The following is a 22,170-nucleotide window of genomic DNA, read 5'->3' as shown; positions in this document are numbered from 1 at the left end:
CTTTCCATTGTGCCATAAAGGTGAGAAAAACCTCAAAGACAGAATTTTCTAAACTCAGGGACTTGGACAGAGGAAGGTACAAAGAATAAGCCAAAGATGATTCTGGAATTTTGAGCCTGAATGAATGAATCATGGTGCCTTTAACAGAACTAGGGATATAGAAGGAGTTGAGGGGTGGATATAAAATTTAGTTTGATATGTTTAGTTTGAAATGCAGGAGACACATCCAAGTGTAGATTCCAGCAGGCAGCTGGAAATGTGGAACTAGAGATAAAGATTTAGAATTTATTTACATAGAGGTCATAGCTGAAGCTCTGGGAGTGGCTCAGATTGCCAAGGAAGAAAGAATAAATGAAAAAAGAAGAAAAAAGGACAGAACTTCTGGGGGGTGCTCACACTTGGGAGGAGAGAAGATTTATAGCCATGAAAAAAATTAAAAAAAAAAATGATCGGACAGAATGCTATCCTGGATAGTCAGAAACAATTTCAAGGAGGGAATGGTGGAAAGGGTAAAAGGCAGCTAGACAAATCAGGAGAGAAAATTGAGGCAAGACCACTGGATTTGACCTTGAGGCCATCACTGGGAACTAGTGAGAAAACAGTTCCTGTATGATGTCAGGCAACTGGGTCTGAAGTGCAAATGTGACCTCAGATACAAACTAGCTCTGTGTGGGTAAGTCATTTAACTCTGCCTGTTTCCTTACCAGTAAAAGAGCTGGAAAAGGAAATGGCAAACCATTCTAGTATCTCTTCCAACCCCCCCCCCCCCCATGGGGTCACAAAGAGTTAAACACAGAGAACAACATTAAAATTTTTGTATAGTGGTGGTTGGGGAACCTAAATTACAACTTCTATGACCTTTATTAACCATGTAAGTGTCCTACACTGCTAGGTACTTAGGATTTTAAAAGGGGGATGGAAGTGGGAATTTCAGCCCTTATCCTCTAAAAGTCTATAATCTAAGTGAGGAGTTTACAGCCTGGTTTTATGTAATAGTGTAAAAAGGTCTGGATTGATATAATTGACAGGATAATAATTTTTTTTTTTTCAAATCATGACCAGCACACATTCATTCTAAATTTTAAATTGGGAAGCAAAAATTTTTTTTGCAGACAAGAAAAGTTGCTTCCACACCACTGAAAAAAGATTCTAAAATGAAAAGAAACCAAAGTAAATCCACAAGCCATCGAAAAGTTAATTACAGTGAAAATATTTGTGTAAAGCCTTGTGCTTTCTTTCCTCCCACTTGGGGCAGCAAGGCTAATCAGTTCCTGTCACAAAAGCCAAAAGAAGCCAAATGAGCTGAGCTTGACTTGATCGGGCTCCTTGCCACATTGCAAATTTCTGAGCAGATGAGTCAAGGGGAAACCGCCTGCACTGCACTATATATGCCTCAGTTTATGCCTGCATTGCGGTGGGCCCTTGTTTATATTTATCTCTGTGCTGCTTAGGAGAGGGATTCCTCCATATCTAGCAGAGTTCCAGATGTAAGTCAATCCCAAGGCATCAGGTAATCAATAACAATTTCCTAAGTACCTACTACGGTCTGGACACGGTGTTTAACATTAGGGATTCAAAGAAAGGTAAAACACAATTCAAGAAGCTCAGTGTAATAGGGGAATCAATATGCAAACAACAGGGAATCTTTTAAGGGATTAGCATGAAGGGAGATTAGGAAAGGCTTCCTGGAGAAGGTGGGATTTAGCTTGGACTAGAAGGAAGCCAGGGAAGCCAGGAGGCAGAGATGAGGAAGGGAGGATGTGGTTAGCTTTGTGATCACCTGCCTCTGAATGTTCTTATATCGTACTTTTAGAAAAATGGACTCAGAAGCAGCTTAGCCAACTAGATAAGATGTATGTACTCAAATTCAGGACAGCTAGGTGATGTCAGTTTTGGAGTAAGGAAGCCTCATCTAGCCACAGATACTTACTAGTTGTGTGGCCATGGGCAAGCTACTTAACCCAGTTTGTCTCAGTTCCCTCATCCGTAAAGGAAAGAAATGGCAAACACTCCAGTATCTTTGCCAAGAAAACTCTAATGGACTCCTCAAGAGTTGGAAATGATTGAACATACATACACACTCATGAATTCAGGCATACAACTCACTTCTTTCTCATTTGATCCTTTTTCTTCCCACTTCCTCCAATTTAAACACTTTCATCACCCTTTATTGAACAAGAAAATGATGTATGTTTCAAGTCTCTTCCACTTCTGTGTGATCTCCTAAGATCTCTTCTGTAACCCAAGGAGGGCATCTTTCTCAAGTGAATTACGGAGCAGCATGCAGTAGCATGGGATGAGCAGTACAGCATTCATCCAAACTAAATATGCTTCAAAATTTCTAAGCTTCTCCCCCTCCTCCCTCCCTTCGCTCAGAACATGCAGAAGATTCTTCCTCTGCCAGCTGGTCATTACTGATTAAGCATACATATACCCCCACTCATTCCACATACATCAGTCACTGCAGAGAAGGGGGGGGAATATGAGAATTATGACATCACAGACATCTCTGAAAACATTTGAGAGGTAACTAAGTGTTTTAAAAAAAAGGGGAACAGAAGGTTGATGTTGGTATAGGATTTAGGCCCAGAAAGGTGATTGGAAATCATTTACTTTAATCCGCTCATTTTACAGATGGAAGTATTCCAAGAAAGAGTTATGACAAAGTCTCTTAGAAAACAAGAGCAGGAGTGTAAAAGGGAGGAAGGAGAACAGGATGAAGGCCAGATTGACAGCTTTCTTTTCAGCTGGGGTAGTTGAGAGAAAATATTTTTTTCCTAATCTAGGGCCCTAGTTAACTAGGCAGTGATGGGAAAGAATTATAGCATGGGATTTCTTGACACATATATAACATCAATTCATTTTTATCTGGTCTCTACTTATCAGAATGAATATAACAATTAAAATCAAGCTCTAGACATGATGAGGAAGTCAGGCCATAATGACTACAGGTTTAGTTTCTTTCCACTTTCCCATTTGGATCATAGGTTTAGAGCTGAAAGAAAATCTGAAATAAAGTCAAGGGGAGTCTTTAGCAAGACAGGAATTTGAACTTGCATCCTCAGGTTCCAATCCAAAGCACTTTCCACTGATATATGAAGCCTCCTGATCCAAGTAAATCTTAAAATAACTGTAAGAATCATGTTGAGGTTCCATTTTGAGAAAAAATATATTTTTAGAGGCCAGTTCAATTTTTCAAAAATTTGAAATTAATTTTTAACCTGTACTTATTTGGGAGGAGGGAAATATGTCACTCTCATATCTAAGGTAAGAAGAGAAAGAAGAGAAAAAACATGATATTTAAGTTTCTTATTTTTCCAGAATCCCTAAATCCCAACGTTTACAGGATTTCCTTCCCACATGTCATTACAAAAGTCTGTGAGGGTCACCATCCCAGGCCCTCTAGCAGGGTGATGCTTCAGGATGTGAAGCCACATCCGGGAGATTCCTAGCTGAGGTCTCAGAGGCTGTTGGGTTCCGGGCCTGTCAGGTTCACATCTGTACACAGCGTTCCACAAAGCTGCCTTAAGGGGCTCACTGGATCAAGGGAGAAGCTTCCCTCGGAGCGGGTCGGGATCGCACTGACAGCATCTCTCTTCCCTGCCTGCCTAATCTCCTGGTAGCATGCAGTCACAATGAGAACAAACATAACATCTCTACTTCCCCCCATGGGGAGGTTCAGACACTGGCTTGTTTTTCAGATGGAGAAGGGGATACCCAAAGCTGCTTTAGGCAAGGAGTTGTGGACAAATCCAAGCCTTCAGCATGCAACTAAGCCATGCTCCCAGAGAGCCCACGCTGAAGAAAGGGAAGCAAGACTGGTGGGAAAGACCAGTTGTTCAGTCTAATGCAAACTGGATTACAGGGATTCAACAAGGCCTGCTTCTGACTTATAGTAGCGCCTGACTGTGGGCAAACGGCTTAATCTCTTACTGCACTTGCAGACAATCAGCCCACATGGCTGATTATATGGTTATATGGTAGGCTACAATATGCTATGGCTATATCTAGCATGATTATTATATATGAAAAATTCTGTAAAGTATTGGGATACAGAATAAACAAAAATGCAACCTCCATTTTATTCTGCAACTTTTATGACTAATGTTGCCTAGAGTACTGAGAAGTTAACTAACTCAGGGCCATATAATCAGAATATGTCAGGCACAATTGGGATACAGATCTCTCAGGTCAGTATCCACTAATTAGTGATGTCTCTCAACCCGTACAAAATGTATACAAGTAAAAGACAAGGCAATTTTGGGGGAGGCATGAGCAGCTGGTGGTGGTGGGGACGGGGAAAGCACAGAAGATCAGGGAAAGTCTCTGGACTGAGCTTTGAAGGAAGTTTAGAATTGACTGAAGTACATTTCAGGAATGGGGAACTGTCTGTGCAAAGGCACACAGAAAGGAAATAGAATGTCACATGTGAGGGACAGCAAATAGACCAATTTAGCTGTTAGATTTGGTTGTCTCTAAGATTGCAGGTTCTAGCTATCTGTAGGGATGAAGGAAGATTGCACACTGAGAGTTCCCTATACTTGATTAAATTACAGGACCTGACTTCTGTCCCCCCCATTCCTGCCAAACCCTAAACATACACAGACACAGTTTTTACCACCACCACCAATCCTTTCAAACTCTGCTTGAAACTGACAGATCCCTCCATACTGCAAAAAAAGATAGGGATGAGCCTACCTCAAAGAGTTGGTGCATTTAACATGGCAATACTTTTGGTTTTATTTAATATGGAATACCCCAGAAGTCATTAATGGTGCTATGGTTAATCTTAAATCAAAACAAATCTCAAATCAGTTGCACAATGAATGAAGATGAATTCATGTTACTTGGAGATAGGGGAGAGAGGGGGAAAATACTACAATACTAAAAAAAAAAAAAAAGCTTAAAAAATCATGTAACTGGTAGATATTAAAATATTACATATTGAAACAATTTAAACAAAGAACATTATACTCCTGCAGGGGACCTCCTGTGCCACCCACCCTGAAATGGCTAGGCTTTGAACTATGTATTCTAGAATCCTGCCAACACAAGTATGAAATGTGGGACTTCCATGGGCATTCATTTTAACGTTTTTATTTTTACAGATGGAAAACAGGTCTGTAAAAATCAGGTGGGTGTGTTGCCCAAGGTCACCTAAGTAGTAAATACTGGAAGCAGAATTTTTGGGCTGCCAATTCCAGACTCATCACAGCAATGAGAATTGTGAATGTTCTCATATATTATGTGGATCAGCTGAATGGAACTTAGGACCGTTAGTTTGGAGAAAAGAAGAATTCAAATATATGGAAGTTCTGGCAGAAGGGCAAAACATGGAATGATAGTTGTAAAGGGGAGAATTTAGGCTTTATATTGGGAAACATTTCCTAGTGGTTGGAGCTGTCCAAAAGTGGAACTAATGGAATTAGTGGATTCTCTCTAGAAGTCTTCCAGCAAAGGACCACTGTGGATGTGTGGAGACTTTTTTGAGCATATTTTGAGGACTAGATGGTTTGGTTCCAACTCTAAAAATCTATTATCCTATGACTTCTAATAGACGAATCTTGAATGTGGATGTGAGTATATAGTTTATGAGGTGGGTGGGGCTGAGGAGTTTGGGGTAGGAGCTTGTGTGGGAAGATCCCTGTGTCTGTGGGACAGCTTCAGATATCTGACTAAATGGGGCCATGGCTGAGCCCCATCACTGACACCCCACAGCCAGTGACAGTTCACTCTGCCTAGGTGTCAGGGCCATATCGGGTGGAGTGAGTCATCCTGTCTCTTGTTCTGGCCTGACATTCTGAATGAACAGTTTGGTGACACTAACAATTATACTGGCCTTCCTGACCCACTTGCAGAAAGGGTGATCCAGAGCTCTGCAGCTGGGCCCTGCCTTAAGAAAAGGAAATTTTGTATTCAATGTTATGAACTTAGAAGCAAGAGCCTTTTTTGACTGACAATTAAGAATTCTCTTAAAGAAGGAATTTTTGTGGTGCATTTAAAAAAATGAAGCCATTCTCCAATAGATAAATTATCAATGGATATGAACAATTTTCAGATGAAGAAATAGAAACTATTTCTAGCCATATGAAAAGATGCTCCAAGTCCTTATTAATCAGAGAAATGCAAATTAAGACAACTCTGAGATACCACTACACATCTCTCAGATTGGCTAGGATGACAGGAAAGGATAATGCTGAATTTTGGAGGCGGAGTGGGAAAACAGGAACACTGATACATTGTTGGTGGGATTGTGTATACATCCAGCCCTTCTGGAGAACAATTTGGAACTATGCTCCAAGAGTTATCAAACTGTGCATACCCTTTGATCCAGCAGCGCTACTTTGATCCAGCAGTGTTACTACTGGGCTTACATCCCAAAGAGATCTTAAAGAAGGCACCTGTATGTGCAAACATGTTTGTGGCAGCTCTCAAGTATATATATATATATATATATATATATATATATATATATATATAGTATTTAACATAAACCATAAACTTTAACATATTTAACATGTTTTGGTCTACCTGCTATCAAGTGGAGGGGTTGGGGGGAAGGAGGGGAAAAGTTGGAACAGAAGGTTTTGCAAGGGTCATTGATGAAAAATTACCCATGCATATTATCTTGTCAGTAAAAAGCAATTAAAAAAAGATTTTAAAAAATGATTCCTAAATGACTTTTTAGGAATACATGTCCTTCATAAATTGTAGTACTTCTATGGCATATTACTAATTCGTGTTTGTTGTTTTGACCATTTCATGACTCCATTTGGGGTACTGGAGTGATCTGCTATTTCCTTCTTCGGCTCATTTTCCAGAAGAGGAAACTGAGGAAAATATGGTTAAATGATATGCCCAAGGTCACACAACTAGTATCTGAGACAATATATTTTCCCTTGCAATAGTTACATGAAGGTAGAATAGAAGCCAATAGCCCTGTCTTCACTAAGAAAGGTGATTTGGGATGTGAGAGGGCTGTTTTTTAAGCTGTCATTTACCTATACTCCAATAAGAATACTTTGAGCACACATAAAGATTGCAGAATGGGGTCTATTTTATAAGTGCTGAGAGACTACTTTATATGGCAAAAGAAAGAGTAGGAATAAACTCCTTTGACCATCTATGGATATATCTTACAGGACCTTCTTAAAAGTGAAGAGGATGGGTAGTGGTACCTACTAGACAGCAAAGGAATGGGATAATTCTAAGTTACGCTCAAAGGTTGCTTAAGAGATTTATGTTTGGCCCCTTTATCCTTTTGGAACAAGAGCTTTTATCTTGCTCAAATAACTCCAGAAATGCAAAGTTCCATCCTTTACCTCTGCCTCTCTTTTTTCTTCTATTTATTTTTCTGTTTCTTAGCACTCAGATATTCAAAGTACTTAACAAAACAATGTAAATGATAATCACAAGTGGTTGGATGTTAAAAAGTACAGGTGTGATGATCCCCCTCCCCCAAGTAGGGGAGGGAAAAGAATAACATTAAGATAACGTCTACTATGCAGCAAATATTGTACTAAGAACTTAAATATTACCTCATTTGACCTTCACCATATGCCCATGGGGTAGGTGCTATTATTATCCCCATTTTACATTGAGGAAACTGAGGCAAACAGAGGTGTTAAATGGCTTGCCCTGGATCACAAACCTCATTTCAATTCAAAGTATTCTGGTTTCAGGCCAATGCGTTAATTCATTATTGTCTCTAGGACAGAATAGATGGAGGCACTCAGTGAACAGAGTGCTGGGCCTGGAGTCAGGAGAGAACTGAGCTCAAATCCAACCTCAGACACTAGCTACGTGATCCTGGGCGAATCACTTAACTGCATGCCTTAATCCACTAGAAAAGAAACAGCAAACCATTCTAGTACGTGGTCATGAAAAATCAGACCAAACTGAGCAAGAACAACCTCTCTGATAAAATGCAAACTCTTTTGTTTAGAACTAAAAGTTGCCCCCAAACTGGCTTTAACCTACCTATCTAGGTAACCTATCAGTGACATCTCCTTGTATATACCCTACACTGGAGCAGAACTCTCCTCTTTGCTTTTCTTCTCTCCCACCTCCACACTTAGGACATCACACAGGCTATCCTTTGTGCCTGGAAAACTCTCCACCCCTTAGCTGCCTTCAAAACTCAGTTCATGAGCCACTTTTTATTTTTTATTTTTTTAAAGGATTCTTTCTTGACTTCTCAGTCCTTCCCACTCAACCTAAAAATCTTATTTATTTATTTACTATTTCCTTATCTCTGTGAGTGGGATTCAGGATCTGAATGAGTATCTAAATGAAGGCGAAAATAAGGACAGTCCATTCTAATCTGGACATGACTTTAGCTGTATTAACATGCTATATGGTAACCCAAAGGCTTTGTTAGGGCCCAGATAAAAAGCATTTTCCCTTCTTCGCAGGCTCCCTGTGTGTTAGGTTACAGCTTTTAGAATATGTGTGGAGTGATGCATGCATATATGAAGTGAGATGCCAATTTATAAATGGAGCGGTTGTAGCTCAGGGAAACTAGGGGCTCTTCTTATTGGCGGCCTTTCTGCAAGGTGAGGATGGGGAGAAAGGGTGTGAAGGGGGCGGCGTGCCTCGTTATGACTCAGTTTTCACCACATCTGGAAGCAGACCTTTCAGAGTGGTAGAAGAGGTGGCAGCATGGGAGTCACTCAAGAAGTGGGTGGCGAGTGCGCTTCGGATGAATAGTTGGAGCGAATGTCACTGAAAGCCCAGGAATGTCAAAACAACACACAATCAAAGTAGGCCATTGTGGAGGAGGCGGCGGCCCCAGGGCTGAGTCAAAGCCACCTCAACCCGGCCCAGGGCAGAGGGAGGGGAGGCCTTTCTTTCCAACTTTCCTCCTTTTCGGCTGTCCGGGATCTCTCGGGGGAAATTCAGCTTTGCACCCCATTATTTGCCTTTTTATGGGTGCTTAGGATGGGACAGAAGGCCAGGAGGGCCTGTGGGGCCTAAAAGTGTGGTTCCCCCTTGCCCCCAATATACTGACAATCCTGCAAAAATATGCTTCTTTGCTAATGCTGAGGGTCATCGGAGCATCTTTCTAATCTTTTTGTCAGTCGGATGTAAAAAATAAACATACAGAAAAACAAACCCCCCCCACCAAAATGTGAATTCTGATCACCCAGGCCCCAAAAGAGAAAACGGCAAAGTCGGTGTCCTATTTGGGCAGCAGGGGCAGAGCCTGCCTCGTTTAAGGAGCAGTTGTTGTGGGGGAGCTGGCTTGGTGCAGGCGTGGGGGTGGGGTGGGGTCAGAGGTCCCCTGGCAAAGCGGCAAGGAAATGCATCCGCACAAAGCGGCTGTTGGAGCAGGCGTGATCACACCCCTCCCCCTCCTCGCCCCCCCCCCCCAAGTAGCGAATGAAAGCTGAGGAGCCTCAATCCACTGAGTCAAACAAAGGGGACTCTGCCGAGCTTCTATTGAATTTCCTAGCCAGATGATTCTGTAAACGTTCACAGCCAGTGAATTCTTCCGCGCTTTCCCCCATGTGCCAGTTCCAGTCAGAAAAAGTGACGTTCTTTAAAGAAATAGAGTGGAATTTGAGGGTGGGGAGAAAAGGGGAAGGACTTTTTTTTCACGGCTCCCCTTCTTTGCACGAGTCTAGAGAATTACTTTTATGGGTCAGTTTCTTTGCTTTCTCTATTTGTTGCTTTCTGAAGAAAAAGGCTATCACAATCCATTGCCCAGAAAACTGGGTTGGGAAGCCATCTGCGTGGTGTTTTTGGAGCAGAAGCTTATTATATTTTGGTAGAGAGAGCCCTGAAACTGACTTGGTGTTGAGGGTTGCACCCAAGATGGCAGAGAAATACCATCACCGGAAGTGACACCTCTTGCATCCCCTAGTAAGGATTTAGGATTTCAAAGCTGCCCCGCAGTGTGTTCTTTCGGGGGGAGAATACAAATCAATAGGCAATAAATGCCGTTACCTCCCTCAACCTGAGGAGGCAAGAGGGCAGCAATACCGAAGAAGGCTCATGAAACAACCCCATCCAGAGGGCAACGAATCCTGGGCCATTAGGTGTGCCTGTCCCTTAAACAACACTGCTATTTACGTCTCTTGGTCTCAGCTACAAGTGCTGGCCTGGAGCTTTCACAGATTAGCAGAACATTAAAAAGCGTTTGTTTCCCACCTCTTACCCCCCATCCCAGGGCCATGTAATGTGCCTGGGTAGGCAGAGGGACATGAAAGCACAGGAAAAGAAGGTAGAGTAAGAGACATCCTTATCATACGTTTTCCCCCCTCCAGTGAATATAAAAAGTAATAGATCTTTTGGTAGTTCCCCCCCCCAGGCAATTGGGGTTAAGTGACTTGCCCAGGGTCACACAGCTAGGAAGTGTTAAGTGTCTGAGACCACTTTTGAACTCAGGTCCTCCTGACCTCAGAGCTGCGCCACCTAGGGGTATGTGTGTATGTACGTGTGTCTAATGGTAACCATTGGAGAAGAGAAAGAAAAAAGCAAGTCTATGATAACTATTATAGATTTAAAAGGAATATAAAATTGCACATGACTTGCAATTTCATGTGCAATCCCCCCCTTTTTCAAATCTATGCCTGTTTTATTTTTAAGTTTAGAATAAAAATAAATAAAATTGAAAAAATAAAAGAGGGACAAATGTGAGTCCAAAGTGGGCTTATAAGCATGCAAACTTCAGTTTCTAACATGAGAAATACTAGCCACAGAGAGCTATCTACAGTCAGAGCTCATGATGAATATCTAGTTAGGGTTAACCTCAAATGCTAATGTGAAAAATGTGTGAGGAGTAGTTTTTGGGCTTCAGGAAGTACAAATGAGAAGAACATCATTTGTATTCACTCAGCTTATAGGGATATATACTTCCTGGGATTACAGATCAGGTTTTGTCCTTTGAATATTGACATTCTGGTACTTCTGCCTTGTATTTCCCTGGACATGCCTCTTGCTTGCTGCATGATCATACTTGACTCCTGGCCTTATACAACTCTGATTTGACTTCTGAGCTCTCACTACCAGAATCCTTATCAATACAGATGGTTGTATGCCATCCTACTAGCAAACCAATCTATTCCATGAATGCTGTGTACCCTAGCCTATAGCCATTCCTACTCCCACCCGAAAAAGTAGCAACATTAAATAATTACTCTTTTTTTGGTAGAAAAATTTAATTTACCAAGTCAGACAAGAAAGATGGAATTAAAGATGAAAAACATATTCACTTTTAGATGAATGCTTCCACTTGCATTTAACTCTGAACTTTGGCTAATTCCTGCTTGACTACTAATGAACATCGATGTATTATGAATCTATAATTTTTTTGAATTTTTTTTGGAAAAAAGTTTGCTGGTTTAAGTGCTTCTGTAGCCTAATGCTATGGTAATAGATTTTTGGTGACTAAAATTTTAGTATAGTATTGCAGGATCACAGATTCAGAGATGGAAGAAACTTAAAGATCATCCAGTGAGCAGGAATTCTTCAACTTTTCCTTATATAATGATCCCTTTTAGCAATTTCTAATATTTAGCACAGTGCCTGGCCCACAGCAGGAGCTTAATAAATGTCTATTGATTGACTGGTGAACCTTATGAAACTATTCTGGGCAGCAAAGATGGGATTCTAGATCTGGAGTTAGAAAGACCCAAGCTCAAATTCTGGCCTCAGATACTTAGCAGTTGTGTGACCCTGGGCAAATCACTTAGTCCTGTTTACCTCTATTTCCTCATTTATAAAATGAGTTGGAGAAAGAAACAGCAAATAAGTCCAGTGTCTTTGTTAAGAAAACCTCCAAAAAAGGTCACAAAGAGTTGAATACAACTGAAAACAAATGGACTTATTCTTAGAATTATATTTTTAAATAATGGAAAAGAAATGCTAAATTCCAGCCAGAGGTTAGTGAAAATAAAGATGTAATTGTTTCCCCATACTGCTTCACAATGATCTAACCTATGACCTCCTCAGGAGTCTCCCTTCAAATTGCTTCACTGACTCCTTAGGAAGCTGATTAAATAGCTGTGTGACTCTGGGCAATTCACTTAACCATGTTTGTCTCAGTTTCCTCATCTGTAAAACGAGATGGAAAAAGATATGGCAAACCACTCAGTATATTTGTCAAGAAAACCCCAAATGGGGTCATGAAGAGTAAAACACAACTACTACCAGGTCTTCCCCTCTACTGTACAAACAAAAAAAATGATCTCTAGAGATCTTGCCCAATTGTATAGGCAATCAATAAACTTCTAATAATGTTTATGCTAGGCACTCTGCTAAGTGCTGAGGATATCAACAAAGTCTCTGCTTTCAAGGAGTTCACAGTCTAATATACAAACAACTACATTTATTCTATCTACATTGCAACTTTCCCCACAGGCATGAGATTAAATGGGAATTCTGCAGAAGCTGTGGATGACATGCAAAGACCAGCAGATGACAGAAATTTTTTTTAGAAACTCAGAAATGCATAAAATTTGTGTATAGTGTTGTATAACATTAATATGTTTTATCTTTTAATACTATAATAATTCAGATCTTCTCTGGTACAAAAGGAATGCCAACAATTTTACAAAATTTTCCAGATTTGGGGGGGAGGAACGCATCCCCAATCCCTATGATGTGGAAGGAATACCTACATATACAAACTAGTTATTGACAGGATATACTGGAAATAAGATAAATCACAGAATTCACCAAAATTAAAACACAGTTTTTCTGTTGACTTGAAAACGTGTGGTCTTCTCATTGTACAACCTACAATCCTCTTGTTCAAAAAGTGAAGAAACCAAAGATCTAGAGAGACTAGTACTCCTGTCCAATGTCACAGCTAATTAGTGGTGCAGTAAAGGCAGAAAACTCACCTGTTGAGTTTAAGGTAAATACCCCACTGCTTACATGCAATTCACTAACAAATGGAAGTTCTGCATACAAGCTGCAGCTTTTTAAAGGACTAAATAAGATGTAGCATTATCTTGAGAGCTCATATAATCAATTTGTTAATTGCTTGCCTTATAAACTTCCATGTGACCTAAGCCTGGTTTGCCCCATGTCCAACTTCTGATTCAAAGCAATCCAAAATAGATTTTGCAAGTGACAGGACCCCTAAATGACACACTCTGAAATGAACTTGCCATAACTTGTTCTGACAAAAGTTGATTCAACATGCTTATTGTCAGGGTAGTGGGGGAAAAAAATGGACCTGCATGTGCATCACATGTTCTTTCCATCTTCATTATTTCAAGGCTTCTGTCTTTTACTCAGATACTATTCTTATCCTTTTCTCCTCCACCAGTACTAGGGTATTTTGCTTTCTCCTTCTAGACTTGCATTTTCTAAATACTGTTCATACCTAAAGTATAGGGGAAAATGATGAATTGTAGTTAAAGGACCTGGGTTCAAATTATCACTGTTAATACGTTTCCTTCTTAATTTATCTTCCCTGTGCTTTATTTATAGTACATCATGTATGTACCAAATTATTTGCATGTTATTTCCTTATTAGAATGAGCTTCTTGAGAGCCTGGATCACTGTTTTTGCCTTTCTCCTTCTAGAGTTTAGCTTTTTGCCTGTGTCTCTTTTCCACCTTTGGTATGGTTTACCTAATTGTTAAAAAAAAAAAAAAAAAAAAAAAAAAAAAAAGAAAGAAAGAAAAGAAAAGAAAAGAAAAGAAAAAGAAAAAACTAATAACTTATGATAAACGTATCTCCTGCCTAAAGTAGGTGATAAAAATTCCAATCACTGAGGCTGGTTCTAGCCATGCTTCATTTTACTCTCCTTTTCACCACTTGAATAGCAACAGGGACCAAAGACCATGTCCTGGAGGATTTAGCCTTTTCAATTCCAGGATTCCCAACTTTCTTGTGCCATCTCTATGCCCCTCTGCTTCCCCTGCTCCTTTACTTTTCAATCTGGACCCTTAATTGAATCAGTACTGACACCACTATCAGAAAAAGTGTGTCAATCTACTTCTAGAACTCCACTTTCCGAACCAAAATAGCTCTCCTAGTCACTCAATATGCATTAAGTACTCCTATTAAAATAGCAGGAATATGAAGGTAGGGAATATATTTCTTTCTTTCTTTTTTCCCCTGAGGCTGGGGTTAAGTGACTTGCCCAGGGCCACACAGCTAGGAAGTGTTAAGTGTCTGAGACCAGATTTAAACTCGGGTCCTCTAGAATTCAAGGCTGGTGCTCTCTCCACTGCGCCACCTAGCTGCCCCCAAATATATTTCTTTTTAAATTTATTGATCAAGTGCTTAGCACCATGTTTGGCATATAGGATGTATGCTTAATATTTTTTCTTCATTAATTCAAGTGAAAAAAATAATCCTCCCAAAGTTCTCTGCTATTTTATTAATTTAAAGAAGTTGTAACATCTTAGAGTGAAGTGAGATTGATTTATCTTTTTTCTGGTTTATTCCAGAACTTCCCTTTATAGGCTGATTGGTACTTTTCACTTTGTTGATTAGGAAAGGTTTATGCTCAGCCTCTCAACTGAGAAACCAAATCTATGCTGGACACTGGGTATACTCAGTACCATGGCTCCAAAGCTTCTGCAGCCATTTCCTTTTCTGTTTCAGCATTCCCTGAGGAGGAATTAGGGAGATGAGCAAATAAAATCTGACAGCTGTCAGGGTGACCTTGAAATTTGCTGTCTGAGGACACAAAAAATTGCTGAGACAGAGTCAGAAATAGAGGAGAAAGACACACACACAGAGGGAAGAAAGAGACAAAGGGAGAGAGAGAGACAATCAGAGACAGAGAGACAGAGACAGAGAGGAGACACAGAGAGAAACAGGAGTAGACATAGAGAAAGACAGAGAGTCAGAGTCAGAAACAGAGAAGAGAGAGACAGAGACACACACACCCAAATAGAGAGACAGTGAACAGACACACACACACACACACACACACACACACACACACACACACACACACACACACACAGAAGCAAATAATCAGGCAGGCAGACAATGAGGGAGGAAGGGAAAGGGAAAAGAGTGAGAAAGTAGAGAAAGAGGAATAGAGAGAGAGAGAAACAGAGACAGGGATTGATTTTTTGTTCTGTCAAGTCCAACTCTTTGTGACAGATACAGGAGTGGTTTGCCATTTTCTTTCCCAGCTCATTTTACAGATGGGAAATTGAGGCTAAGAGGATTAAATGACTTGCCCAGGGTCACATAGTGGATAGACAGTGACGTTTTCTTTCTGTTCTGTTAGTGCTCCCTATATTAGTGGAGCCAGGCTGCTTCTCTGTAATTATCATCATCAACATCTTGATTAGTATTTATATAGCAGTTCAGGTTTGCTTTGTATCCCTTATTTCATTCGAAAATTTTTTTTTACAATATTCAAATAATCTTTTATTCATCTAAAATAATTTCTTATTGATTTTTGGAAGCATATCTTACAGTAAGTACTTCAGAATCCTTTAATCAATATAAAAAGAATGGTAAAACCTTTGATAAGTGCAATTAAAGTTTTTCTTATAATGAAAGACTGTCAATGAGCATTTCTTAAGTGCTTAGTATTTGCTTACTCCTGAGGTTACAAAGACAAAAAATTAAAATAGCTTCTATCATCAAGGAGTTTACATTCTAGTGGGGGAGATCATATAAACCTAAATTGGCAGATAAGAAAACACCTCTAAATAAAATAAAATGAAATTCTTGCTCTTCTCTACTTCATGAAATTGCCCCCACCTGTTTCTATCCAGCTCTCCTATTCAGTCTCTTTAGTCACATAATCGTTTTCTCTTTTTGCCTCTTTTTCTCAGTTCCACTTTTCTCCTGCTGACCTCAGCCAACATCAATTGAGCCCTGCTTTGTATCTTCCCACACCTTCCCACCAGGAACAAACAATTACAACAAAGATGGTATGAGTCCCTATATTCCTGCTTTGTACATTTCTATACACACTTCTATTTTTGAACTAAAACATACAGAGATCCTATTACTGTATGGCTACTGTTTGCATGTGTTTTTAAGCATCCATCATGCACCAAAAGTTCTGGCTCATTTCCTTCTCCACCACAGATCTGTACTGCTATTCTGTACCAACAATGTACCCATAGGTGACAATGACAAATGGCTTAGTACAGTTTAATCTTGGGAGGAAATGGGGATGAGCATAATCTATTTTAAGGAAGCAGACAATATGTATATAAAGGGTTAAGAGATGGGGAGGAAGAGGTTACACTTGGGGAAAATTAAGGTAATATTATGCAAGTGGGTTTGAAAGAAGCCACAGGGCTCATCTAAAACAGCTATAGTATTGCTATAATTTTTCTTGTGGCTAATTATCATTACCTATATTTCTGCCTCCTAACCCAAACCAATATCGATAAAATAAAAACAGTATATATGGAGAGGTTCCTGTCAATCACCTTTCCCCTCTCAATTCTCTACTCTTTCTACTACTATGATACCCTCATTTGCTACTTATGTTACCTTGGGCAATCATTTAATCTCTCTGGACCCCCTTTTCCTCATTTATAAAATGAGGGGGCTGGATGAGATGGTTTGCGAGTCTCATTCCAGTTCTGGTCCTATGATCCTATAACAATGTGTTCTATGCAAGTAAATCCATATAAATGTCACAAAGAAAATTCTGCCAAAAAAACTTGGATCAAAATACCTGGGAATAAACCTGACAAAACAAACCCAGGAACGATAGGGCCAATATAATTGTTGTTTTATCTAATTTAATTTATATATTCAATGTCATCCCAATTAAATTACCAAAAAATTATTTTACTGAATTAAAAAAAAATAAAATTCATTTGGAGGAACTAGAACAAGAATATCAAAGGAAATCAGTACCAGATTTTAAACTTATTATAAGGTAGCAATTATCAAAACTATCTTGTATCTATGGGGAGGAGGAAAACGGAATATACTTTTATGTTTAATCCACATCATTAACATTTTCTTCATCCCTTTATTAAGTCTAAACAACCAACAAAACAATAGGCTAAACTCTGATTTTTATTAACAATTGGCTATGAGCCAGCTCCAACACATCACTAGTAAAGTTCCTATAACAGATTTGTTTGGAGACATGGGAACAGACTGAGAAGGCATCAGTAGGTTGCAGTATGTATCACCAAAACATATACCCAGAGAGTTGAGGTCAGAGACTTATTTGATTAATTTTACTACTTAAGTTTAAAGTCTGAGAAATAAGATTAATAAAATACAGGGAGTATAGTTATAGCTGATTCATGGTATAGCAGTACTGGCTCTTTCCTTAAGAGTAATGTTAAGTCCTCAGTAGAACAGACACATCCTCATAATGGTCTTTTACAGTGAAGATTTTAGAAGCACTATCAGTGCATCAGAATGGAAAGGATATTTGAGGGATTCTTTCAGATTCATTATTGCCCTTTCAATCCCTGGAGCAAACTTACCTGGCAAGGTCACCCTATTTGAATTCAGACAGGTATAAGACATTTAGAGGGCTTTCAAAAGAATAATGAATAAAATCAGGATTTAGATTGGAGAAAATTTTAAACTAATGATGAAACATATAAAACGGAAAGAACTATTTCTAAGGATGGCTTCATATAATTTTAATTTAAAAAATATTTTTATTGTCTCGGCATTTGGACTCAATTATAAATGAAAAAAAAACAAGTAGATATATTTTGTTCTAAAGCAGCTCTCTGTATCCTCTTATCTCAATTTTTGTGATTCAAACCTTTAATAAAATTAATAGTTTAGCTGTGATTATAAGCATGTAGAATTTACCACATAGCCCCAAATCATATGCAGAATCAGACCAACATCAGACATCTAATTGTTTTTTTTTCCTGTTCCAATTCATCCTCTACTCAACTGTCAAAGTAATCTTCCTTAAAAACCATGTTATTTTGACCATATGACTATTCAAAAAAGTCTCTATTACCTCCAAGTTACAATATGATATCATCTGTTTGGCATTTAAGCTCTTTTCTACCTTTTTGGTCTTCTTAGACTGTACTCTCCTCAATGCACTCTGTGATACTGCCACACTACCCTACTACATACAGCTATCCACCTCTGTGTCTTTACATTGGCTATTCCTCAAGTGCCTGAAATTATCACTTCTGACTTGTAGGTTCCCTGATTTCTTTCAGGCCTAAATTCAAACCCCATTGGCCTTTCTCTCTGATATTGTTTATTCACTCATTTCAAAATCATGATTGACTCTTTATGACCAAACCTGGGGTTTTCTTGACAAAAACACTGGAGCTGCTCTCCATTTCCTTTTCCAGTTCATTTACATAAACATTAGTTCCTATAATCAACTAGGACTTAAAAACTCTAAATAATGTTTTTAAAAAACAAAATGAAAAGAATCCCATAAAATAGTTTATTGAAAAGGGTTTTGGAATGACAGATGAGGATGCTGAGGGAAACATGTTTTAAGTTTAAGCCCAGGATCACAAAGCTGGTAAGTGTCTAAGGCCAGATGTAAACTCAGGAAGGAGTCTCTTGATTCAAGGCCTGAAATTCTATCCACTGCACCACCTAGCTGCATCTTTCACTCCCACCCCCAATATTATCTGGGATGTAGTAGGTTATTTACACATTGTCACTTCATTAGAATATCAGCTCCTTGAGTTTTCTAATCTATCTATCCAATGCCATCCAAATTAAATTACCAAGAAATTTTATTTTACTGAGTTAGAAAAAAAAATTCATTTGGAGGAATAAAGAACAAGAATGCCAAAGGAAATCAGTATCAGATTTTATACTATTTTTTACCTTTGTATCTTCAGAGCTTAGTGAAATGTCTGGCACATAAAGGGCTTAACAAATGCTTATTGACTGACTGACAGATGTCCTCTAAACTAGAGATGCTTTAGTCTGAAAACATTATTTTCTATAATCAACTAGGACTTTAAAAGCTCTAATGTTTTTTTAAAAATAAAATAAAAAGAATCCCACAAAATAGTTTATAATGTAACAACAGTTTTATGACAATTGAAAAGGGTTTTGGAATAAAATTATTACTGAGTTACTACTTCTGTTTCTCTGGAAACTTGCCATTATTGCAAGGGCTAGGATCGGATTAGATATTACCATCCTGATGCAACATGGGAATAGGCAGGCTTGCAGGAAACATTGCTTCAGGCAGAATACTAGAAAGACTTGTACTATTTGCTATCATGAATTATCTGCTAATTTACTTCTTTCTTAGAACATCCCAATAAGCCCACCTCTATAACAGATGCAGAACCTCAGTGCATATACCTTCATTGTGTTTACTTTGTGTTTCTCCATCAATCTCCCAACTCTATATACCTCCATTAATCATGTCTAAAAACCCTCATTTGATTTTTCTTTCCTTTGAAGCACATAAAAATGTTTAGCTTTGCACAGTGGGATGAGAAGTATTACCTCAGCACTTCTCTCTGCTGAATATTCTCTCTCTTCTAGCTATAAGTAATAAACATTGGCTGAGAAGGCTGACTGAGGAGAGCTACGGCTCGCCTTTGAAGAAAGGGGCTTTCTAATCACGTTATCTCCATCAAGTGGAGGACAGAATAGCAGGTAGCTGGAAAGATAGCACGGCTGTTGTTGACTACAGCTGAAGCCCAGCAGGGGCTTGACGTGAACAGAAGACAACAGCGGAATTGCAACAACAGGAGAATGAGATTTTCCTCCATGTATATGCCCTGTTCACACTTTAGTCTCTGCCGTTATGCTTTTTCGTTCAGCTACCTGGACCACAATGCTCTCTATAGATGTTTGCCCAAGTACACACATTAAGTTTCACTTTCCACAGTACCACTTCTCTGAAGGACTGAATATTTGTAAGAGGAAGAATTAAATATTATATGGAAATATAAATTTATTGTATTTTTTGTTGTTCAGATGTTTTAAAGTCTACGTGACTCCATATGGGATTCTCCAGTCATTTTTCTGTGTTATGAAATATCTTTGTTGCTAAATAATGTTTAGTGAAAAAGCACCACAAAACCCATGAGCTATGATCTGGAGAGGAGATTCTGATCAATATATAAAATATTTAAAGCCAGGGGTAGTTGACTGGTGGCCCATGAGGGAACAAGGTGCTAATCACTGCATGAACAACCCAAAAGATCATCCATTGGAAATAAACTATTGTTTTTAGACAGCCACAAGTCGTTTATTCTTGACAACATGGATCTCTCCTGTGGCGCCATAAAATATTATCATCCCCTTAATTTATGTTTCTCCCCACAGTACAGCAGGCATTTCACAGTGCTGCCATAATCACTAGGTTGGCTATGCTAGCAAACTTTGGTAGACTAATAGAGTTTTGGACTCTTATTTGATTCCAGAGATGGTGGATAACCCTGTCAGATTCATCTGAAGGTAAAGCCAAAATAGCCTCATCTATCCTTTGCCTAATTTAAGTTAGAGCCAGGTAATAATTAAGCTGCATGCTAGAATTTAACTTAGACATAAAGGAATAGACAATTATAATTACAATTGATAGTCTCAGAACCAATAGAAATTTGTATATAGTAACAACGTATAGTTCAAAGAATAAACATACATACACATACACACAATAACCCCCCCCCAATATCTGGGTGTGTCAAATTAAGGGGAATTTTAAAGAACACAAAGATCTGTGTGTGTGTGTGTGTGTGTGTGTGTGTGTGTGTGTGTGTGTGAGAGAGAGAGAGAGAGAAATGGCAGTTTTCTCTAGTATGGGGTGGTGAGGTTTACAGAGAGATAGATTAGAACTTAAAATGTAGCAACAAATTTAAATTAAATTTTAAGAATTGGCAGGCTAACATTTTTGTAATACCTTTTAGACTTGAGGTTGTACAGATAGATGGTCAGCCCTGAAGATTTCTTCAGACTGGATTTTGTTCTTCAGTCAGTAGAAGAAATGGGCCTTAGTGATGGCATGGGGAGGAGTCAGGCTGAAAAAACTGTTCTCCATTGGCATACAGGAGTTCTCAAAGTTCCCAGGGTCCTCTCTCATTTTATGGTCAGACATGAGGCAATGGCTGAGTTCAGGTTAATCCACCGAAGAAGTCAATTTTACATAAGTCTGAAAGTATGGCTGGTTTGGTCAAAGGAAGGGGAATTTTAAAGATATCTCTTAATAAGTCCTCAATTACTCTGTTGAAAGAAGTCTAAAAGGTACCTAACATCTGAGGATGAAGTTAAACATGAAGAACAGGGAAGAGTTAAGAGAAGGGAGTGATGGTAGAGGATTCCAATTTAAACTGCTCTCTGGAATCTAATTTAAACTGCTTGATTTCAGTGGCAAAAGTCACTTACTAAGGATTATACAGCTGTTCCCTGAAAATATCCCTAAATGATAGATTTGGGAAATTTTTCCTACCACCTGACAAGGGTTCTCTTTTCTAGAGTTTCTCATATTCTCTCCTTTCACTTTAATAAAACTGAATCTACTAGTTCATCTCTGGGCCTATGAGGTTTCCCAGCATAGTGAAAAAGAGAATATGGCAGCCCTGAACAGCAAGGTCATGGCCCAGAAGTAACTGCCCATTTTGAACAGACAAGCCAGAGGGGCAGGCAGGGGTATAAAGATATCACAAGAAACTCTGGTCAAACTTCATCAAGGAGGATTTATAGTGACTCATGGCAAGAAATCACTAATGTTCTGTGAGACTTATTTAAACAGTATATGAAGAGGAAAATTAAGCATTTATTTGAAAACAAGGAATAATAAGGGGTATAAGATCAAATAAACCTAAGATGGTAAAGACAAATTTAAACCAACAAATCTTTAAGTGAAAAGTATGAATCTAAAGTCTTACTGTGGGTCATGATTTGTCTCTACAGACAGCTCTGTATTTTGAATAACTAAGAAGAGAGATGGAAATGATGAATATGAAATGTTACTGTATAACTAAGTTAATGGAAATAGCCATGATTCCTGAGTAGGAATGAGCCAAAGGAGATACAAACTTAGAGACAAGTTATTATTCTTGATTTCTATGCAGTGTAATAGTTTGTTGATTAAAGAAGTAAAGTTGATTAAACTCTGTGTGTGTGTGTGTGTGTGTGTGTGTGTGTGTGTGTGTGTGTGTGTGTGTGTGTGAAAAAGAAAAGAACACTGGTTTAGAAATCAGGAAGACATGAGTTTGAATCCTGTTTCTAGTCTTGCCTTAGTTTCCTTATTTGTCAAATAGGGATAATAATGGCTGTAGTGACAAACTAACAGAGATT

The 22,170-nt window shown here is 38.8% G+C and overlaps 1 protein-coding gene across 5 annotated transcripts in view; it reads right to left on the bottom strand.

Moving 5' to 3' along the window:
* The window catches only part of FYN (FYN proto-oncogene, Src family tyrosine kinase), a 267,134-nt gene that overhangs the window by 84,519 nt on the left and 160,445 nt on the right, over positions 1-22,170 (bottom strand). Inside the window, exon 1 of one of the 5 annotated variants that reach the window (XM_074310086.1) lies at positions 20,774-21,410. The exons of the other annotated variants lie outside the window; for them this stretch is intronic. The gene's annotated coding sequence lies outside the window, so the exon portion shown is untranslated. Of the gene's footprint in view, positions 1-20,773; positions 21,411-22,170 lie in introns of those variants that run through there. 5 annotated transcript variants of the gene reach the window in all.

Source organism: Sminthopsis crassicaudata, chromosome 4 (genome assembly GCF_048593235.1).
Source record: "Sminthopsis crassicaudata isolate SCR6 chromosome 4, ASM4859323v1, whole genome shotgun sequence".
NCBI lineage: Eukaryota > Metazoa > Chordata > Mammalia > Dasyuromorphia > Dasyuridae > Sminthopsis > Sminthopsis crassicaudata.
This window is presented reverse-complemented; position numbering and strand designations above follow the sequence as displayed.